General features: G+C 42.7%; 2 long non-coding RNA genes across 4 annotated transcripts; one reads left to right on the forward strand and one right to left on the reverse strand.

Moving 5' to 3' along the window:
* Nucleotides 1-6: 6 nt before the first annotated feature.
* Nucleotides 7-3334, forward strand: LOC128313760 (uncharacterized). Of its 3 annotated transcripts, none has more exons than XR_008294811.1 (5): nt 7-1333; nt 1425-1568; nt 1769-1930; nt 2167-2249; nt 3168-3334. It is a non-coding gene; the product is annotated as an uncharacterized LOC128313760 (long non-coding RNA). The 3 variants fall into 3 exon arrangements; XR_008294810.1 differs by having other exon boundaries at nt 7-1287; nt 1397-1568; XR_008294809.1 differs by having other exon boundaries at nt 9-1287.
* Nucleotides 2363-19423, reverse strand: LOC128313761 (uncharacterized). The gene is made up of 2 exons (XR_008294812.1): nt 18863-19423; nt 2363-4336 (listed from the first exon to the last, which is right to left on the reverse strand). It is a non-coding gene; the product is annotated as an uncharacterized LOC128313761 (long non-coding RNA).
* Between the last annotated feature and the right edge of the window lie 3398 nt (nt 19424-22821).

Consider the following 22821-nt stretch of genomic DNA (forward strand, 5'->3'; position numbering starts at 1 on the left):
AATAACAAGAGGAGGATGATCCCACATTCCAAACAGAAGTCTCCTGGCCTGGGTCACCCCTTCCAGACCTCAACTCTGTGGGAACAGTGTGGCTGCTGTGTTTTCCTTTCTTGATTCTGGCTAGGAGATTAACCTGCTAGAAAGTCTACCACATTGTTTAAAACTGAAAAATGCGAAACCCCATCATTACTCCAACTTTTTATTTTGTGCCCTGTGCAATTTAAAATTATTTTTTAATATTTATTTATTTCTGAGACAGAGAGAGACAGAGCATGAGTGGGGAAGGGGCAGAGAGAGAAGGAGACAGAGAATCAGAAGCAGGCTCCAGGCTCTAACGTATCAGCACAGAGCCCGACGCGGGGCTTGAACTCACAAACCGTGAGATCATGACCTGAGCTGAAGTCGGTCCCTCAACCGACTGAGCCACCCAGGCGTCCCTGTGCCCTGTGCAATTTAGAGTGGTCTTAGACAAAGTCATTATCATCACTCATCACCTTCCCGTCTTTGTTGGTAAATGAGTTGTCTGGAAGCCTTCCAGCTATACCTTAGGTAAAAATAACCTGAACATTGTGTCCTTCGATTGTGTTCATATGAGCAGTTTCTGGTTGTGTCCCCAGTCACTGTTAGAGCTGATACAGTCTCATGACACATCCCAGGAGTTTTATACCAAAACACTTGCTTTAAAGCTGTTATGTGAATTTTTACCTTTTTTCTTTCTGTAGGACTTAATTACTCTGTGTCCTGTAGTATGCTTCAAGTCAGAATTCCCTATGAATTAAGATGAACACATCTGAGCTTTGGAGACATTCACCACAAGTCACTTGTTCCTCACAGAAGACTTCCTCCAGGCATCCTCCACTCCCCAGAGGTCTCAGAGGCCTTTGACAACACTTCAAGAGGGAAGACTCCTTTCTCAGGGAGAGGAGCAGAGGAGGCAAAGTGAGGGTCCGGCTGCAGAACTTTTCCCCAGGAGTGGCTGTGATTCCACGAGCAGAATAAGAGCCATTTATTTGCACTCAATTTGTTGTGTTCCTAATATACCAAAAACAGAGCATCAGGAGTCACTGCAGAGGAGGGATGCAGGGTGAACTGGGACATAGATGCCTGCCTGTCTGGAGAATGCTGCTTCATTACTACGTAATTACTTCTGTTAACCCTCTAGGACGGGACCCTTGCCATTTTACTTCCGCAGACATGGGCAGTGATGTGTGGTGACAGCAGTTCCTCCTCTTGCATCTACCACCCCAAGCTGTAGGTGGTATCCAGTGGCAGGGACAGAGTTTTCAGGTACTGATGCTACTCTCTTGGATCCTGGTGGCAGAGAAGGTGACAGGTGCTGACACGTTCTTCTCTGGGTTACAGCTGCTTTGGGTATTGGTTCTCTTGTCTGGCATAGGCACGTAGCTGTCACTTCTGTTCTGCAGGACAGTGTGGATCCATGGGGACCTCCTCCGTTAACTGGACGATTCTGCATGCCCTACCCTAGAGGTGCCCCACCCCCATGGACCATTAGGCACGTCCACCTCCTGAACCTTGGCGGCCCTGAACCCCTCCACCTGCAACACTTGGTAAGATGATCTGAGCACTAGAAGTTGACTTGTAAAACACACCCATCTTATTTTTGTTGCTGTTAGCTCTTTGGCCAAGGTGCAGAGGCTGTACCACAGACCATTGTGATGCAAGGGCAATGTGTCTGCTGCCATTACCACATTCCTCAAGTTTCTCATGATCTCATCTTTGTCATTCCCCCCACCATGTGTTGGTACAGGTGTCTCTCGTGGAGAAGGATTGGGGCTGTATGCAGAAAAGCAGGCATAGCGCTTCAGCAGACATGCCCTGTACACATGCCATGTGCTGGGCCCCGTGAGGCATGAGGCACAGCCGAACGTGTGTCCATCTAGTTGCACCCCCAGCCATCCCTCGTTGTTTGGTGAGTGATGAACACATCTGAATCGGGGCTTTTAGGCGTCTTCATCAAGTTATAAGGGATGGTTCTTCAAGTTCTTCTTGGGGATCACCTGAGGCAGGTGGGATACCCTCTGCACGTGATTTGGGATCTGACTGGGGCAAAGAGTTTAAGTTGTCAGAAGAATGAGGGCAGGGTTTTTTTTGGTTTTGATCACCAAACAGTCGACTCAAATCAGAATAAACCTCCATCCCTTCTAGGGCTTTTTGCAGATCCAGAAGCAGGCGACACTCCCAAGAGTGACATGAACCCTGGCTCTGCCAAAACTGCCAAGAAGCACAAGGTAAATGCTGTGGCCATTTTCAGTTCTGAGTCCTTACGGACAGCCACATCTTTCTGTACAACACACTCTCCTGCCATTGTCTCTGGTTTGTGTCTCATGTGGTATGTCTGCTCTTTTGTTTTTGTTTCCAAATGCAAAACCTTTACCCCGAGTCTACGGGCTTCCCCGTTTTACACAGGCATGTCTTTGTGGTAACTTGAGAAGCTAAGCGTGCTTACGGGTGAGGACCTTTTCCAGTGTGTTCCTGGAATACATCAAGGAGGATGACACCACACTCCACTTGGAAGTCTCCTACCTTGCCTCATTCTTTCTGGACCTCCTCAATGTGGAATCATCTCCTCAGACTTCTCTCACAATATCCTGAGGCTTTGCCTGTGTTCCTGCTGGCTCAGCCCTAATACCAGTTCTCAGTGGGACCTACACAGAGCCTCAGCTGTGGTATCGGTGAAAACAAGGTTAATATTTGTTTCCAAGAACATTATAAAAAGAAGACATTAAATACGTAAAGCCTCTGCAACATCTCTGGGAAGTGTCCACTCACCCTTCTCACAGTTGCAATTAAGATATCTCCACACAATGATCATCAAAAAAAGATGGTCATGGGAGTTCGTTAAACTAAGACTGTGAACACCTCAGCCCAGGGATTGGGAATCGCTGTTTTAAACAATAAGACAAGGTCCCTCATTTTTCTATTAAAATTCGGGGCCTACCAGACAAAGAAAGAAAAGATCATTATGAGAATGTGCACATTCACAGATCTAGATCTGAAGACAATCATTTTCCATTACGTATAGACTCACAGATGCAGCCACACACTAAAGTGTTCATCTGAGGCCACAGACAAACTACAGAAGACAGAATGCATGTAGGAAAACATAAGATAAGACGGAAATAACACTAAATCTCTTTGCCTTATAGGACAACTATTTTGAAATTTCAAGAGGACTGTGCACGGTGACAGACGACAGTGATTATGTATCTATTTTAAGAAGGTGTCAGATCTGCCTGAATGCTTTCCCTGCCCATCCTGTCCCCTCCACTTTGTCCTTCCTACTGTCCCCTAATACACCTTTCACCATTCTGTGTCAGCGTCTGCTTCTAGGACCATCCACTCTCACTCCCCATTGAGTGCACACAGTGGGGTTCCTGTACACACAGGGAACAAGCTGGCAGAAATGGCGGCGACAGAGGATAGTAGCAACATCACCCTTTGTGCAAGAGAGCCTGAGGGAGTTTTCCAGGGTGGTGGGAACTTCCTGTGTCTAGATTTATAGGGTGTTTATGTTCATTTATTTTAGAAATATTCACTGACTCCCTGGTGCCTCGGAGTCAGATAGACAGGTATCTGCCCCTAGGAAATGGCGGAGTTCTAATGATGGGGAAGGATGAGGGACCAGCAGTGACTATGGGAGAGGAGTGAGGAGACCAACATGAAGTCAGACCCTCGCCCGGGATGCCAGGTCTCCCCAGACAGCACCATGTGTGGGAGGGCTCTGAGGAGCAGAGATTTCTTGATCAGACCCGTGAACTACATAATCCCCCTGCAGTTTCCTCACTGAGGGATGGCCAGAGCAGAAGCCAGCAGCTGGAGGACGCCCTGATCATGGCTGGATTGGAGCAGTGGACCTGGGGGATTGAGTCAGAGAAAGGGACGGGCAGAAGGTAGCGACAGGGAGTTTGAGAGACAAAGGGAAGAGAAGAGAAGGGACCTTTCTCTGCTGACTTCACCTACATTTCTGTGTGAACAAAAGGAGATTCTTGCCGTAAGGGTAGGGAAGAAGGCTGGCAAAAAGACAGAGTGACATTCTCAGCTCAAGTGCCCAGGATATCAGCCTTGCTCGTGAGTACCTACCACGGGAAGCCCGTGCTTTCTGTCATAATTGGAACGGCAGCTCATACCATGTAGTGAAAATCAATCCAATTATGAATCCCTCAACATTAAAGTACTGCAACAAAATTAAGTGAACAGACTGAAAGATACAACACAGGATAAAGTCCAAAGGTAGATCGACTGCAGTACTTACGGGAATCCAGTCCATCAGAAAAGGAGGTACCCCAGTGCAGGCATTCAGACACCTGGGCAATATCTGCAAATGTTAAAAAAAAATGTAGTCCTTACTTCAAAAACAACATTGGCATTAGACACAAAAGGATCATGACTTAAGGTTTAGAGAGAAACCATATGACTTCATGGTGCTGTACCCAGGACATCAAGTCGCATCAAATTATACCCTTTAACTTGAGGCTATTTGTTATATGTAGAGTTTCAAAACATAAAATGCTAGGAGAAAATGTGGGAAAGCTCCTTTCTAATCCTGAAGTGCATGGGTGATAGGAGTCTGTCTGACCATGTCTCAAAAAGCCAAAAGATGAAGGCATTTAAAAAAAATTAGTAATAGCAGAGTAGGAGGACCCTGAGCTCACCCTGTCCCATGTTTTCAACTACATAACATCCACAGCCAAGTCCGTAAACCACAGAGAGATCCAGAGAGTGGCAGAACAAACTCCACCACTAAATAGAAGCTGTATCTGAAAGGTTAGGAAGGTCAGAAAGGTGGAGGGTGGCTGCCTGCAGAGAGGGCAGAGAAAGTGAGCCCTCACACCAGGGAGCTCACACAAACAAGACTAATCCCCAAAACAGTTGGCTTTAAAACCCAGAGGGGCTGAATTCCCTTGAGTTTGGATCCTGGAGCTTTGGAGGTCAGCTGACCCAGCACTGGGTGATCCAAGAGGATGAGTGCGAGCCAGGTCCCTGCCTGTGTAGAGAGGCAATGTAAACATGGCATTGTACACAATGCCAAGGCAACAGGAGACAGATCTGCTCATGCTGACTTCTGAGTGGTTGGGGGACTTTTCCAATAATGAGGGAGTTCACAGTCACCATTTTTCTCCCCCCCTCCCCCCAGATTAAGCACAGAGGCACCTACCAGGGAGTGGACCTGCAAGGACACTCGCTACCTAACGTGCTAGCTGTGTGCCAGTCCCAAGCATTCTCTGGGGGGCTCACCCACTCCAAGCCTGCTGGCCTTGGCAAACTTTGTGCAAACCGCATGGGCACCCTGTGTGGCCAGCTGCAGGCAAAGCTGCCGTTGCACACTGTGCACATCTGCACTGCACCCAGCTATGCACCCCTGGCTACCCTCATAGGTCTCACCGAGCCACATGTCTCCAGCCACTGATGCACTCTGTGCACAGCCTTGAGCCCCTGATTGCCCTGGTGCATAGCCCCCAGCCACCAAAGGACAGCTACATATTTGTCAACAGAATCTTGGCAAGCCAGAGGGAAGTGACATGACATATTCAAAGTGCTGAATGGAAAAATCAGCAGCCAAGAATACACTATCCTGAAAGGCTATCATTCAGAACAGAAGGAGACATGGAATCTCCCCAACAAAAACTAAAAGAGTTTGTACCACTAAATCAGCCCAGCAAGAAATACTAAGAGGGACTCTGAGTGGAACAGAGAGACCAAAAGGGAGGTAGAAAACACAAATCCAGTGAAAATGAATATTTCTGTAAAAAATCAGTCGAGGAACTCACAAAAATGGATATAAAATATAATAACGTACCAAAACACAGTAGGGAGGAGAAAGTAATGGGTTCAAAGGTAAATGACCATCAACTGAATACAAACGGCTAAAAGCAAAGAAATTATGTAAAAACTTAATGGTCACCATATATCAAAAACCACCCATAAATATTCAGAGAATAAGTAGAAAGAAAATATATCACTAAAGTAAATCAGGAAAACAAGAAAGGATCGAGAAAATCATGAAAAACCACAACAAAACAGGTAATAAAATGGCAATACATACATACAAATCAATAATTACTTTGAATGTAAATGGAATGAATGCTCCAATAAAAAGACATAGGGTGTAAAAATGGATGAAAAAACAAAACAGATTTATATGCTGTCTACAAGTGACCCATTTTAGACCTCAAGACACCTACAGAATGAAAACGAGAGGATGTCGAGAAACATCATGCAAATGAATGTCAAAAGAAAGCTGGGGTAGCAATGCTTGTATCAGAGGGAAAAAAACAGAATGGACTCAAATAAAATGACAAATGAGAGAGGAGAAATAACCAACACCTCAGAAATACAAACAACCATAAGATAATATTATGAAAACTTGTAAGTCAAAACTTTGGACAATTTACAAGAAATAGATAAATTCCTAGAAACATATAAGTTACATAAACTGAAACAGAAATAGAAAACATGAACAGAACAACAGCCAGCAAGCAAATTGAGTCAGAAATCAAAAAACTCTCAACAATCAAAAGTCTAGGACCAGATGACTTCACAGGTGAACTCTACCAAACAGTTAAAACAGGGTTAAGACCTCATCTTCTTAAGCTAGTCCAAAATATAAAAAATGATGGAAAACTTCCAAATTCATTCTATGAGGCCAGCATTACCCTGATACCAAAACCAGAACAAGAGCCCACTAAAAAAGAGAACTCCACACCAATATCCTTGATGAGCATGGATGCAAAAATTCTGAATCAAATACTACCAAGCAAATTCAAAAATACCTTAAGAAAATAATTCACCACAATTAAGTGGATTTGTTCCCAAGCTGCAAGGTGGTTCCATGTTCACAAATCAATCACTGTGATGCATTACATAACTGGGAGAAAGGATAAGAACCATATGATCGGGGCTCCTGGGTGGCTCATTCCTTGAAGCATCCGACATTGGCTCAAGTCATGACCATATGGTTTATGATTCAAGCCCTGTGTTGGGCTCTCTGCTGAAAGCTCAGAGCCTGGAGCCTGATTCAAATTCTGTGTTTCCCTCTCTCTCTGCCCCTACCCCACTCACATTCTGTCTCTTTCAAAAATGAATAAACATTTCAAAAAAACCCCCACACATACGGTCATATCAATACATGGAGAAAAAAGCATTTGACAAAGTATAACATCCATTCATGATTATAACCCCCTCAAGTAGGTTTACAGGGAACATACCTCAATGTAATAAAAGTTATCTGTGAAACCCCCGCAGTTAACATCATCCTTAGTGGGGAAAACCTGAGAGCTTCTCCTCTAAGGTCAGGAAGAAGACAAAGATGTTTACTCTCACCACTTTTCATAAATGTAGTACTGGAACTCCAAGCCACAGCAATCACACAAAACAAAACAAAACAAAACAAAACAAAACAAAACAAAACAAAACAAATCCAAATCTGGAAGAAGTGAAACTTTCACACTTTGCAGATTACATGACACTATGTATAGAAAACCCTAAAGAGTCCACCGAATAACTGCCAGAACTGATCACTGAATTCAGCAATGTCAGAGGATACAAAATCATTGTACAGAAACCTGTTGCATTTCTAGACAACAATCATGAAGCAGTAGAAAGAGAAATTAAGAAAACAGTCCCATTTACAGTGCACACCAAATAATAAGACGTCTATGAATAAATCTAACCAAAGTGGTGAGTGACCTATACTCTGAAAACTATAAAACAGTGATGAAGGAAATTCAAGATGACACAAAGAAATGGAAGGACATTCCATGCTCATGGACTGGAAGTACAAATATTGTGAAAATGTCTATACTTCCCAAAGCAATTGACACAATTAATGCAATCTCCATCAAAATACCAACAGCATTTTTCACAGAACTCGAACAGTCCTAAAATGTGTATGGAACCACAAAAGACCCCAATCTTCAGAGTAAACATCCTTTAGGTGAAGTGATAATTAAGGATGGCATGATGCCTCTGGATCTTCTGCTCCAAAACACGTTAACTCTGGCCTAAGCGTATGAACAAACGTTAGACGTATCCCACCCAAGGATCATTCTACAAAATACATTCTACAGACGTACCCTCAAAACTTTGCAGATTATGAAAAATATGGAAAATCTAAAAATCGTCACGACCAGGTGGAGCCTAAGGAGACAGGATGACTGAATGTAATGTGCCAGCTGGGATGAGTCTGGAACAGAAGAGGTTAAAACCGAAGAAATCTGAGTAAACATATAAATTTTAGTTAATACTACCATATCTCTTCGGGATATTGATTGTGATAATGTACCAACTCATAGGCCATCAAGAGTCAGAAAACAGTCTGATGTATGTGGAGACTCAGTACTATCTTCCCAATTTTTTTGGTAACTAGAAACCCATCATAAATGAAAAGATTATTAGTAATCATGGTTTTATTTTTTCAACACATAATATTATAAAACTGGTTCTAGTATAAGTTACTAGTGATTGACATTTACCTATTCTTGTTGTTCTTACTATTGTTTAATTTAAATAATAGCATTCATGTTACAGAAAACCAAATGCACAATGATGTACAATTCATAGAAACATCTACTTTACATATTTTAAGATAACATATATATATATATATATATACACCACTGTATCATGTGGTATGTAAATTAAGTGTTTTTCTGATCTTGAATGATCATGTCATTGAGTGGCTTTCCATAAAGGTGGTTATCCTAGATAATAAATGATACTCAGATTTTACAGGATGTACTTCACATCATGCTTGAACATTTTCAAAAAAAAAAGTGTACAAACGGCCAGATGAATCATTGTGACTGGCTCACTTATTCTAAAGAATCCTTGCTTTAACATTTTCATGCATATTTTTAGCAAGAATACAACAGAATCAAATATTTCCAAATCAGAGATATTCAAAGACTGGAAGAAAGATAGGGAGTTCAAGGGGTTTCAGAAGGAAAAGATGTGACTGTGAAGTGGCAGTCACAGGCAAGCAACTTTCTCTGGGCCACTTTGACAGGTTTGCATGAGGATATGTGACTTGCCAAAGGATAAGACCCAGAAGCACAAGAGGGAAAGACGACACTTTAGGAAGAGGTGACTTGGAAAGGGTGCTTCTGTGCCTACGTGGTGGCTCAGCAACCTGGCTGGGGGTCCCTGGGTCAAAGATTTCAAAAGTCCAGCAGTAACTTAGACTCACAAAGATCTTAGTAACGTATCAAAGTAACTTAGACCCACAAAGATCTTAGAGCCACAGAGTTGATCTTCATCTATGATTAGGAGATGGTCATAGTTTCCCAGGATATGAAAATCGGGCTGGCAGTAGGTGGCTAAATATTATTTAGGGCTATATTTCTAATAAAAAATGAATGTGTAAAAATTTGGGTTTGGAATGTTAAGAAAAATCATAGGCCCCACATCACCAAACCTAGTTTCATCCCTGCAGGAATGTAACCTTTAACCAGTCGACATAATTGCCTAGTCAGTGCTAGAAATTTTACTGATAGACCACTGCCATCCCCCTCAGGGAGACAATCTTGCCTAAATAAGGTATTCCATGCCACTATTTTTTTAATTTTTAATTTAAGTTTATTTATTTTGAGAGAAACAGAGAGCACATGCAAGGGAGGGACAGGGAGAGAGGGAGAGAGAGAATCCCATGACAACGAGTTTATGATCTGAGCCACTATCAAGAGTCAGACACTTAACCAAGCTATCCAAGCACCCCAAGAATACGGGCTTTCAAAGGTTAGCAGTCTTGGCTGGGACACACCCCTAAGGGCACTGGCCTACTCCTGGAGAGAAGGCAGCAAACTACTTGCAGGCATATGGCATGGAAACAGTTATCTGTACAATGCCTGGTGCACACAGTGGGCAGATTATATACTCATCTTGCGGAGCATCCCTGAGAGGCAGTGGTCAGAAGAGGGGACAAAGGAGCTGGGACAGAGGAGCTGCGTGACGCCATTTCCCTCCTCTGCTCCCCAGCATAAACACAGAGCCACCTGCTGGAAATAAGGCAATTCCCACACTGTCTGCCTAACCTGCTTACACCAAGCCCCACCTTCCTGTGCTCTGGCGAGACTGGCCTTCTAGGTCAAGCTTGCCTCGGTCCCAGAGGAGCTGGCCCCTTCTCCAGAAGACCAGCAGAAGCCCCTGACCACACCACCTCTCTTGACCAGACAGTTGTGCAGGGCTTCACTTCTCGTGGCAGTCGTTCCAAGTCTCATTTAACAAGCAGATCAGAGCAGACCTAGATAAAACGCACCACGTTCTGGCCAAGGACCATACATTGCCCATACAACTGGCCTGAAGGATAGTGCAGCCAGAACACAAAACAGTGCACGCAACACACACCGCAGACACTCCCTGATGTGCCAGGCCCTGGACACTAGATGACATCCTCTTCATAAAGCCATTTATCTCACAGGCAGGTAACCTAAGGAGCTTTTGGAACACAGAGAAGGCAAATACTCAGCCAAAATGCCAAGACAAGAGGAATGCATCCCAAATGAAAGAACAAGATAAGGTCATGGCCAGAGAAATGGAAGGAACACTTCCAAACTCATTCTATGAGGCCAGCATGGCCTGGAGTCCAAACTGCACAAAGACCCCACTAAAAAGGAAAACGACAGACCAATTTCCCTGATGAACCTGGATGCAAAAATTCTCAACAAAAATTAGCACACTGGATCCAACAACACAGAAAAAGAATTAATCCCCACAATGAGGTGGGATTTATTCCTGGGATGCACAACGGATTCAATGTCTGCTAATCAACTGATGGGATACATCACATCGATAAAAGAAAGGATAAGGACCACATGATCCTCTCAACAGATGCAGAAAAAGCATTTGACCAAATACAGAATCCTCTCTTGATGGGAAAAGAAAACCCTCATGAAAGGAGGGATAGAAGGATCGTGCCTCAACAGCATAAAGTCCAGATACGAAAGTCCCACAGCCAATATCATCTTCAATGGGGAAAAGCTGGGAGCTTTACCCCTAATGTTAGGAACACGACAGGGATGTCCACTCGGGCCACTGTTATTCAACATACTGTTGGAAGTCCTAGCCTCAGCAATCAGACAACAAAAAGAATACAAGGTGTCCAAATTGGCAAGGAGGGGTCAAACTTTCCCTCCTCGCAGACGTGATACTCTCCGTGGAAAATCCACAAGACTCCACCAAGAAACTTCTAGGACTCATACAGGAATTCAGGAAAGCCTCAGTATATAAAATCAATATACAGAATTTGATTGCATTTCTATATGCCAATAATGAAGCAACAGAAAGAGAAATCAAGGAATTGATCTCATTTACAATTGCACTGAAAACCATAAAATACCTAGGGATCAACCTAACCAAAGAGGTAAAAGACCAGTACACTGAAAAGAATAGAGGGGTGCCTGGGTGGCTCAGTCGGTTAAGCACCGACGTCACCTCAGGTCATTATTCCCCAGTTTGTGGGTTCAAGCCCCACACTGGGTTCTGTGCGAACAGCTTGGAGCCTGGAGCCTGTTTCAGATTCTGTGTCTCCCTCTTCTCTCTACCCCTCCCCTGCTCATGCGCGCTCTCTCTCTCTCGCTCTCTCTCTCAAAAATAAACATTAACAAAATTAAAAGAAAAAACAACAGAACATCTATGAAAGAAATTGAAGACAGAAAAAGAAAATGGAAAAAAATGGAAAAACATTCCATGCTCATGGATTGGAAGAACAAATACTGATAAAATGTCAATACTACCCAAAGCTATCGACACATTCAATGCAATCCCAATCAAAATTGCACCAGCATTCTTCTCGAAGCTAGAACAAGCAATCCTAAAATTTGTATGGAACCACAAAAGACCCTGAATAGCCAAAGTAATCTTGAAGAAGAAGACCAAAGTGGGAGCCATCACAATTCTGGACTTTATCGTGTATTACAATTCTGTAATCATCAAGACAGTATGGTACGGGCACAAAAACAGACACAGAGATCAATGGAACAGAATAGGGAACCCAGAAGTGGACCCTCAAACATATGGCCGACTCATCTGTGACAAAGCAGGGAAGAATATCCAATGGACAAAAAGAGTCTCTTCAGCAAATGGTACTGGGAAAACTGGACACTGAGAAGAATGAACCTGGACCATGTTCTGAAACCATACACACACAACCTCAAAATGGATGAAAGACCTAAATGTAAGACAGGAAACCATCCAAATCCTAGAAGAGAAAACAGGCAACCTACCTCTTTGATCCTGGCCACAGCAACTTCTTGCTTGTCATGTCCCCAAAAGCAAGGGAAACAAAAACAAAAATGAACTATTGGGACCTCAAGATAAAAAGCTTCTGCACAGCAGAGGACACAATCAGCAAAACTAAAAGGCAGCTGAATGGAATGGGAGGAGATATTTGCAAGTGACATATCACATAAAGGGTTAATATCCAAAATCTATAAAGAATTATCAAACTCAACACCCAAAAACCAAATAATCCAATGAAGACATGGGCAAAAGACATGAAGAGACACTTTAACAAAGAAGACATCCAGATTGGTCACACATGAAAAGTTGCTCAACCTCACTCGTCATCACGGAAATACAAATCAAAACCACAAGGAGATATCCCCTCACACCTATCAGAATGGCTAAAATTAACACCTCAGGCAACAACACATGCTGGCAAGGATGCAGAGAAAGGGAACCCTTTTGCAATGCTGGTGGGAATGCAAACTGGTGTAGCCACTCTGGACAATAGTATGGAGATTTATCACAAAAACTAAAAACAGAACTCCACAATGACCCAGCAATTGCACTACTAGGTATTTATCCAAGGGATACACAAACGCTGACTCAAAGTGGTACATGCACTCCAATGTTTACAGAAGCATTACCAAAAAAAGCTAAATTATGCAAAGAGCCCAAATGACCACTGACTGATGAATGGATGAAGAAGATGTGGTATACTGATACAATGGAATATTACTCGGCGATCAAAAAGAATGAAATCTTGCTATTCGCAACAACATGGATGGAACCGGACTCTATTATGCTAAGCAAAATATGTCAGAGAAAGACACACATCATATGATATCTCTCGTCTGTGGAATTTAAGAAATAAAACTGATAAACATAGTGAGAGGAAAGCAGAAATAAGACACACACAAAGAGGGAGTCAAACGATAAGAGACTCTTAAATATAGAGAACGAATGCAGGGTTCCTGGAGGGCTAGTGAATAGGGGAATGGGCTAAATGGGTGATGGGCATGAGGGGGGGCACTTGGGATGAGGACTGGGTATTTTTTGTACTTGATGGGTCACTAAATTCTACTCCTGAAACTGGATGCCACTATAAGATAACTAACTTGGGCTTAAATTTAAAAATAAATAAATACATATTAAAAATAAATAAAAAAATGTAATACCAGTCAAAAGAAAAGAATATTTAAATCAGACTCTTTGAGTGGAAATGAAAGACCAAAAGTCATACAGACAACAAAGGATCAGAGAAAACATCAAGGAACAATGGCAAAACAACTAATAAAATGGCACTAAATATATATCTATCAATAATTACCCTGAATGTAAATGGACTAAATGCTCCAATCAAAAGACATTGGGTAGCGTGTCAGAATAGACAAGAGAAGAAAAAGCAAGCAAGCAAGCAAGCAAACAAACACACAACAAGACCTATCTAGATGCTGCCTACAAAGCCTTATTTGGACCTAAACTCATCTGCAGACTTAAAGGGAGGGAATGAAGAAATATTTCTCATGCCAATGACGTCAAAAGAAAGCCAGTAGCAATACTTCTATCAGGCAAAATAAACTCTAAAACCAAGACTGTATTTTTGTACCCTTTGGATAAATACCTAATAGTGAAATTGCATGCACCCAATATTTATACCAGCATTATCAACAATAGCCAAACTATGGAGAAAGCCCAAATGTCCATCAACCGATGAAGGTATAAAGGAGGTGTGGGGTAGGTGTGTGTGTGTGTGTATATATATGTATACACATACATACATATATACGTATATACATACGTATATGTAATGCATACATACATAAAATGGGATATTACTCAGCCATCAAAAGAATGAAATGTTGCCAATTGCAATGATGTGAATAGAGCCAGAATGTATTGTGCTAAGTGAAATACGTCAAACAGAGAAAGACAAATATATGATTTCACTCATGTGGAATTTAAGAAACAAAACAGATGAAAACATGGGAAGGGGCAGTAAAAGAGAAGAGTGGTACAAACCATATGAGTCTCTTAATGATAGAGCAAAAACTGAGGGTTGATGGAGGAAGATGGGTGGGGGATGGGTATTAAGGAGGGCACTTGTTGTGATGAGCACTGGGCATTGTATGTAACTGATGAATCACTAAGTTCTACTCCCGAAACCAATCATGCACTGTACGTCAACTAAAGCTTAAATTAAAAAAAATAAAGCTGTAACAAGAGATGAAGACGGACACAATCTCATAATAAAGGGGAAACCAAACAAGAAGATCCAACGATTGTAAATTTTTATGCACCCAACATACAATCACTGAATAGACAAAACAATTAACAACAAATGTAAAGAAACTCATTTATAATAATGCAAGGAGAGTAGAGGACTTTAACATATCACTCACATCAACAGACAGAACCTCTGAGCAGAAAATCAACAAGGAAACAATGGCTTTGAATGATACACTGGACCAGATGGGTTTAACAGATATATTCAGAACACTCCATACTAAAATGGCAGAATACACATTCTTTTCAAGTGCACATGGGACATTCTCCAGAATCGATCACATTCTAGGTCACAAATCAGGCCTCAACAGATACCCAGACAGAGATTAGACCAAGCATCTTTTCTGACCACAAAACTAGGAAACTTGAAGTCATCCAGAAAGAAAGACAGAAAGACAGACAGACAGAAAGAAAGACAGACAGACAGAAAGAAAGAAAGAAAGAAAGAAAGAAAGAAAGAAAGAATAAAGGCCACAAATAAAGGGTGGCTAAACAACATGCTACTAAACGAATGGGTCACCCAGGAAATCAATGAGAAAATACACTGAAACAAATGAAAATGAAAATGAAGATGCACTGGTAAAAACCTTTGGAATGAGGCAAAAGCAGTCTAAGATGGAAGTATATATAGCAATACAAGCCTACCTGACAGAGCAAGAAAAATCTCAAACAATCGAAACTAAACAACCAAAGGAATGAGAAAAAGGACAATGCAAGCCTAAAGACAGCAGAAACAAGGAAATAATAAAGATTAAGGCAGAAATAAGTGATAATAGAAACCAGAAAAACACTAGACCAAATCAGTGAAACCAGGGGCTGGTTCTTTAAAAACAGTAATCACCTTGAAAACCTCCTAGGCAGACTTTTCACAAAGAAGAGAGAAAGGACTCAAATAAAATCACAAATAAGAGAGGAGAAATAACAGTCCACAACACAGAAATACAGTTAGAAGATAATATTAGGGAAAACGATAGGCAACAAATTGGACACTCTGAGAAATATGGATAAATTCCTCGAAACACATAAACTACCAAAACTGAAACAGGAAGATATATAAAATCTGAAACCAGAAAGAAACTGAATCAGTAATAAAAAAAATACCTCCCCCAACACAAGAAGAGTTCAGGGCCAGCTGGCTTCACTGATGAATTCTACCAAACATTTAAAGAAGAGGGGATATCTATTCTCCTCGAATTATTACAAAAAATAAAAAAGAAGGAAAACTTACCAATTCATGTCATCAGGCCATCATTACCCTGATACCAAAACCAGATAAAGACTCCCCTAAAGCAGAAAACTGCAGGGGCCCCTGGGTGACTCGGTTGGTTGACTGTCCAACTCTTACCTTCAGATTAGGTCATTATCTTGCAGTTCCTGGGTTCGAGTCCCACATTGGACCCTGCACTAACAGTATGGAGCATGCTCAGGATTCTCTCTCTCTCCCATCCCTCTGCCCTCCCTCACCTATATGTACTCTAAGTAAATGAATAAACATTTAAAAATATATTTAGAATTTTTTTTAAATAAAACTGCAGACCAATAGCCTGATGAGTGTGTATGCAGAAATTCTCATGAAAATACATTCAAACTAAAGTCAGCAATACATTAATAGAATCATTGACCATAATCAAGTGGGATATACTCCTGGACTGCAAGGGTGGTTCCACATTCACAGATCAATCAACATGATGCACCACAGTAATAGAAGAAAGGAGAAGAACAATATGATGCTTTCCACAGATGCGGGAAAAACATTTGACAAAATGTCACATCCATTCATGATAAAAACCCTCAGCAAAATAGATTGAGACTCAACCTACCTGCACATAGTAAAGCCCACCTGTGAAAAACCCACAGCTAATCTCATCCTCAATGGGCAAAAACTGAAAGCTTTTCCTCGAAGGTCAGGAACAACGCAGGGATGACCCCTCACACCACTGCTACTCCACATAGTATTGGAAATCCTAGCCACAGCAATCAGGCAACAAAAAGAAATAAGAGGCACCTAATTGGCAAGGAAGAAGTGGAACGCTCGCTATTTGTAACTGACATGATGCTCTCTATAAAAAACATGAAAGACCCCCATAAAAATTGCTGGAAGTGATACATGAGTTTCACAAGTCACAATATACAGAAATCCATGTACAGAAATCTATTGCGTTTCTATAGATGAATCATGGATTAACAGAAAGAGAAAGTAAGGAGTCAATCCCATTGACAGGTGCACCAAATACCACAACATACCAGGAATAAACCCAACCAAAGAGGTGAAAGGCCTATACTCTAAAAGCTATGAAACACTGATGAAAGAAATGGAAGAGGACACAAAGAAATGAGAATACATTTCATGTTCATGGATGAGAAGAACAAATATTGTTAAAATGTCTACACTCCTCAAAACAATCTACACATGTAATGCAATCCCTATCACCCTAACAAAACATTTGTCACAGAACTAGAACAAGTAATCCCCAAATTTGTATGGAACGACAAAAGACCCCAGACAGCCAAATAAAACTTGAACAAGAAAAGCAAAGCTGGAGACCTCACAATTCCAGACTTGAGGTTATATTACAAAGCTGTAGTGAGCAGAACAGTATGGTACTGGCAAAAAAAAAAAAAAAGAAAGAAAGAAAAAGAAAACACACACAGACACATAAATCAATAGAATGGAAACCCAGAGATGAACTCACATCTATATGGTCAAGTAATCCTCAACAAAGCAGGAAAGAATATCCAATAGAAAAAAAAGATAGTCTTGAGGCACATGAGTGGCTCAGTCACGGAAGCATCTAATTGTGGATTCAGCTCAGGTCATGATCTCAGCATTCATCAGTTTGAAATCCGTGTCAGGCTCTGCACTGACAGTGTAGAGCCTGTGTGGGATTCTCTCTGTCCATTTCTCTCTGCCCCTCTTCTGCATGCTCTCTCTCTCTCTCTCAAAAAGAAATAAATACACTTAAAAAAAAAAACCGTCTCCTCAACATATGGTTTTGGAAAAACTAGACTGCAACTTGAACACAAAACAAAACAACAACAGACCACTTTCTTAGAACATACACAAAAATAAATCCAACATGGATAAAGACCTACGTGTGAAACCTAAAACCATAAAAATCCCAGAGGATAACACAGGCAGTATCTTCTTTGACAATGGCTGTACACACGCCTTTGTTGATATATCTCCTGAGGTAAGGGAAACACAAGCAAAAAGAATGGGACTTCATAAAAATAAAAAGCTTCTGTCACCAAGGAAATAATCAACAAAACTAAAACACAACCTACAGCATGATCATAATTGCAAATGACATCTGATAAAGGGCTTGTGTCCAAAATATATAATTATACACACCCAAAGAATGAGAATTCCAATTAAAAATGGGCAGAGGACACAAATAGATATTTTCCCAAAGAAGACATACAGATAGCTAAGAGACACATGAAAAGATGCTCAACAATACTGATCTTCCGGGAAATACAGTTCAAAAGTACAATGAAATAACTCACATCTGTCAGAATGACTAAAATCAATGAATGACGAAACCACATGTGTTGCCAAGGATGTGGGGAAAGAGGAAACCTCTTGCACCGTTGGTAGGAATGCAAACTGGTGCAGCCACTCTGGAAAACATCATGGAGATTCCTCAAAAAATTCAAAATAGAACTACCTTACAATCCAGCAATTTCATTACGAGGTATTTACATAGAGAATACAAAAATAATCCTTCAAAGGGATACATGCACCCTGATGTTGACAGCAGCATTTTCTACAACAGCCAAATTATGGAAACTGCCCAAGTTTCCATCAACTGATGAATAAATTGAGAAGTAGTATATGGAATGAAACATTATTTCGCCCCAAAAACATGAAATCTTTTCATTTGCCACGAGGTGGATGAAGCGAGAGAATGTTAGGCTGGGTGAAATAAGCCTGTCAGAGAAAGACAAATACCGGGTGATTTCACTAACACGTGGAAATGAAAGAAAACAAAGGGGGCAGGAGGGGGAGGAGACAGAGACAAACAAACAGACTCTTAACTAGAAAACAAACTTAGGGGTTCCACAGTGGGGTGGGGGATGGGTGAAACAGGTGATGGGTATTAAGACATGCACCTGGGATGAGCACCCAGTGAAAGTGGAAGTGTTGCTCTATATTTATACCTGAAACTAATATTACGCTCTACTTTACCACCTGGAATTTAAACTAAAATATAACATAAGGTTGATGACACCTACCTACCAGGTTTTCTGTAGTTTTCAATCACTTCACTAGGTTGGAAAAATAACCGTGAAAATTTATAAAAGCATGTATGATGTGGGGGACAGTTTGTGCCCTTACCTCGGTCTTTGGTTCCAGCAGGACTCGGAAAGTGGGTCCCAGCTCATTCTTCTAGAAGGTCCTGAGACGAATATTTCATGTATTCACACCGTAACTGAATGCAGCTCCTGGTCTTCTGAGTTTCTGTTAGGCTTTCTCCCCGGAAACAAGCCTGAATCTGGAACAAACCATCCACGGTATCCATGATGTGATGTCGTGAGACCCCTCGATCCACGGGTCCTTTAGCAAAATACATCTTCAAATACTGTCTGGGAAAGTGAGTAATGAAACATGGGAACAGCCCACAAGATGCAAGGGCCTGTGCTGCTGACCGACTGGCCAGTGCCCAGGGAAGCCACCCAGGGCCCTCTCCTCAACACTCAGTGCAACAAGGCAGCTTCTCTCTGGCAACTCAGGAGACACCAAGTTGCTGCAAGGCTCCCAAGGTCTCCCCTGGGGCGGGTGGCAGAACCTGCTGGAAACGCAGCTCTGCTCTCTGTCCTCAGGCAAGGGCAGAGGCCCTGAGTCCTCTGGGGGCGACAGAAGCCCTTCCTGCTCTGAGGTGCCCTGGGTCAGAAAAGCCAATGGGGCGCCCTCTGCCGGCCATCACTGCACACCCAGAGGAACCGGCCCCTCCTGGTTTGTGGTGCTGGAGCTCTACCTGCTGGCCACCATGGGAATTCCTGCAATGTTGAAGGCCAATGTTCAGGCCCTCAGCTGAGGGACTGAAGGTGTTCTGCGCAAATAAGCCTGTTCTCCACATTGGGAGGGGTCTGAGTGACAGGGCCTGGGACACTAAGAAATCTTTTCCTTCTCCTTTCTTGTGAGTGCAGCATGAAACCACATTTATTTATGCAATGACATCATCTGTAACACTTTCAGCAATGTTCACAGAAAAAGAGCCCACCTATTTACACATGCTGAACAAGAGGTAATTGTGTTTACCACCAAAATGCTTAGGTTAGATAAAGAATTGACACCTTTGAGAGAGAGATACCAGCTTCCAGCTCTGGAATGAATAAGTCCTAGGGCTACAAGGTACAGCCAATGGAATAGAGTCAATCTTGTAATAATAATGTTGCATGCTTTCACATGATAGCCGCACTTGTGGTTAAGTACAACATAATTTATAGATATATGGAATGACTACACTTTATGCCTAAAACTAATACAACAAATGTGTGAACAATATTTCAATAAATAATCGACATCCTTTACACTATTTTTAATTTCTCCTTCTTTGCCATTAAAAAAATCATTCCTGGGGTGCCTGGGTGGCTTAGTCAGTTAAGCGTCCGACCTCGACTCCGATCATGATCTTACAGTCCATGAGTTTGACCCCACCTTAGACTCTGCACTGACAGCTCAGAGCCTGGAGTCTGCCTCAGATTCGGTGTCTCCCTCTCTCTACCCCCTCCCCAGCTCCCGCTCTCTGAAAAAAAGAAAAAATAAACATTAAAAATTTTTTTAACATCATGCCTAATTTAGACTCTGTGAAATTCCATTTATCCCACATTCTCTAACATCACCATCTGGATGTTGAGAGCTTCTCTGAAAAGTCACTAATAATATCTTTGATGGACATATGTGACAAGGTCGCATGCAACTAACAGGGAGCTACACATCTGTTACGACTTTACTGTAAGCACCTTGGCTAATATTTTCAAATTATGAAAATGAGCTGGGTCCCAGCTCCTTCTTCTAGAAGGTCCTGAGAGTCAACATTTGGCGTCTTCACTTCCCAACTGAATGCGGCTCCTGTTCCTCCGAATTTGTGTCAGGATTTCTCCCCCGAAACAAGCCTGACCCGGAACAAACCAAGCCCAGCCTCTCTGACGTGGCCTCACGGGACCCCCTGAATCCACGGATCCTCCAGGGAAATACCGGCAGGGGAAATGAGGAACAAACCACGGAACAGCCCAGAAAAAGCGAGGGACTGTGCCGCCAACCGACCACCCGCGCTTCCGGGGAAGCCGCCCAGGCCCTGCCTCCCGCGCCTCGGGACGCAGCCCCACCACCTAGGACACGCCAAGGGGCTGCGAACCCTCCAGGGTCTCCCCCAGGCCCTGGGGCGGAACCTGCTGGAAACGCAGCTCTGGCTCTTTGCCCACACTCAGAGGCACTGGGTCCTCAGAAGCAAGGAAGCCTTCCCAGCCCGGAGGCGCCCTGGATCAGAAAAGCCTAGTGGGCGCCTTCTCAGGCCACCACTGCCCACGCAGAGGCCCGGCCCCTCCCTGGGCGTGGTGCGTGCGCGCCGTCTGCCGGCCGCCGTGGGAATTCCTGCAATGCTCAAGGCCATGGCTGCTCAGCTGGAAGTACCGAGAGTGCAGCTGGTCCAGTGAAGCCTGTTCTCCTGATCCAGAAGGGTCTTAGCGAAGGGCTTGCTTGGGACACAAAGAAACCTTTTCCTTCTCCTTTTTACTGAGTGAAGAATGAAACCGAATTTATTGACGTAGTGATATCATGTGTAATGCTTTAAGCAGCATTCGCAGAAATACAGACTGCAAATTGACACCTGCTGACCTACAGGTTATGGTGTTTAGCACCATAATACTTGGGTTAAATAAAAAAGTTGACACCTCTGAGAAAGAGATACAGGCTTCCAGCTATGGAATGAATAAGTCATTGGGATATAAGGCACAGCCCATAGAATACAGTCAATCCTGTAAGAAAGTGTTGCATGCTTTGGAGAGCATAATGTATACACACGGAATCACTATGATATATTCCTGAAACTAATACAACATAATGCATCTATTATATTCAATTCAAAATGAGAATATTTTTAATTTCTCCTTCACTATTAAAAATTATTTCTAATTGAGAACATGTGAAATTCCATTTATACCACATTCTCTGTCACCATCTTGGTGTTGAGAGCTTATTTTTCAAGTTGTCAATAATGTCTGTGAGGGCACAAATGTGACAAGGTCAGAATGCACATCTAGAGGGAGCTACACATCTGTTATAAGTTTCCTGCCTGTATATGGGTAATATTTTCAATGAAAAGTGCCTTAAGGATGTAGATGGATGAAATAATTTCCCTAACACTCATAGGTAGACAATTGAGCCTTCAAATAATAATTGCCATGTCTTCACAATCAGAGGAAGGCTGGGTGAAGACATAGGTTTCTTCTTTCATGTAAGAGAAGGCTGTGGCATTTTAAACTCCTCACTTAACATCCAGAATCCAGAGATCGGCAGTAGATGTAAGAATAGCAATGCACCATCATGTTGCACATAACTAGTTCCAGAAGGAGAATACAGACCTTATTCTAAAATACTTTTGGTTGAGTGCAACAATCCATCATTGCAAGTTCCAGGCTGCCGGCTCTGGGGGCAGCACAATGCCTGACTCCCGGTTTTGGAACATAAGGAAGGTCATGCTTAAGCAGGGGGAATGGAGCAGGGACTGGGGGAGGGCGGGGAGACAGATCATAGTTTCCTCCCCATGGGGCACACTCTGCTCACCTGCTGATGAGCTGCACACTCTGCCTCAAGCCATCTCTCTCCATGACCGATCCTGAGACTGGGTCCCAACATGCCAGGCAAAATGAGGGGGGGACCCATCTTTCCAGCGGCAATGGCCTCTACAGAGCTTGCCGCAGTGAGGTTGGAGCCTTGTACTCATGGAACTGTCATGCCCAGGTTTCCTACCCTTTCTGCCCCCAACACTTCTTAGTGTTCACAGAGCCCCCGCCTGCATGGGCCCATCAACCTCTCCACACACCGTGACCAGCTCCATCCTCTCCTCCTTGCCTCCTCTTTGTCTCCACTTCTCTCTATTCCTGTCTCCCTCTGTTTCTTCCTCTCACTCTCTCAGACATGCCCAATTCTCCCATCGCTGACTCAGTGCCTCTCTCCTTGCCTGTCTCTTTCTCTGCCTCTCCACAGGCCCTCAGCTTTCTGCTCTGTGCAGCCCTGTCCAGGAAGCAGGGCACCACGTGTCCTGTGTCCCCCTCTCTCCTGTCATGTTTTAG

This window comes from Acinonyx jubatus, unplaced genomic scaffold (genome assembly GCF_027475565.1).
Source record: "Acinonyx jubatus isolate Ajub_Pintada_27869175 unplaced genomic scaffold, VMU_Ajub_asm_v1.0 scaffold_25, whole genome shotgun sequence".
NCBI lineage: Eukaryota > Metazoa > Chordata > Mammalia > Carnivora > Felidae > Acinonyx > Acinonyx jubatus.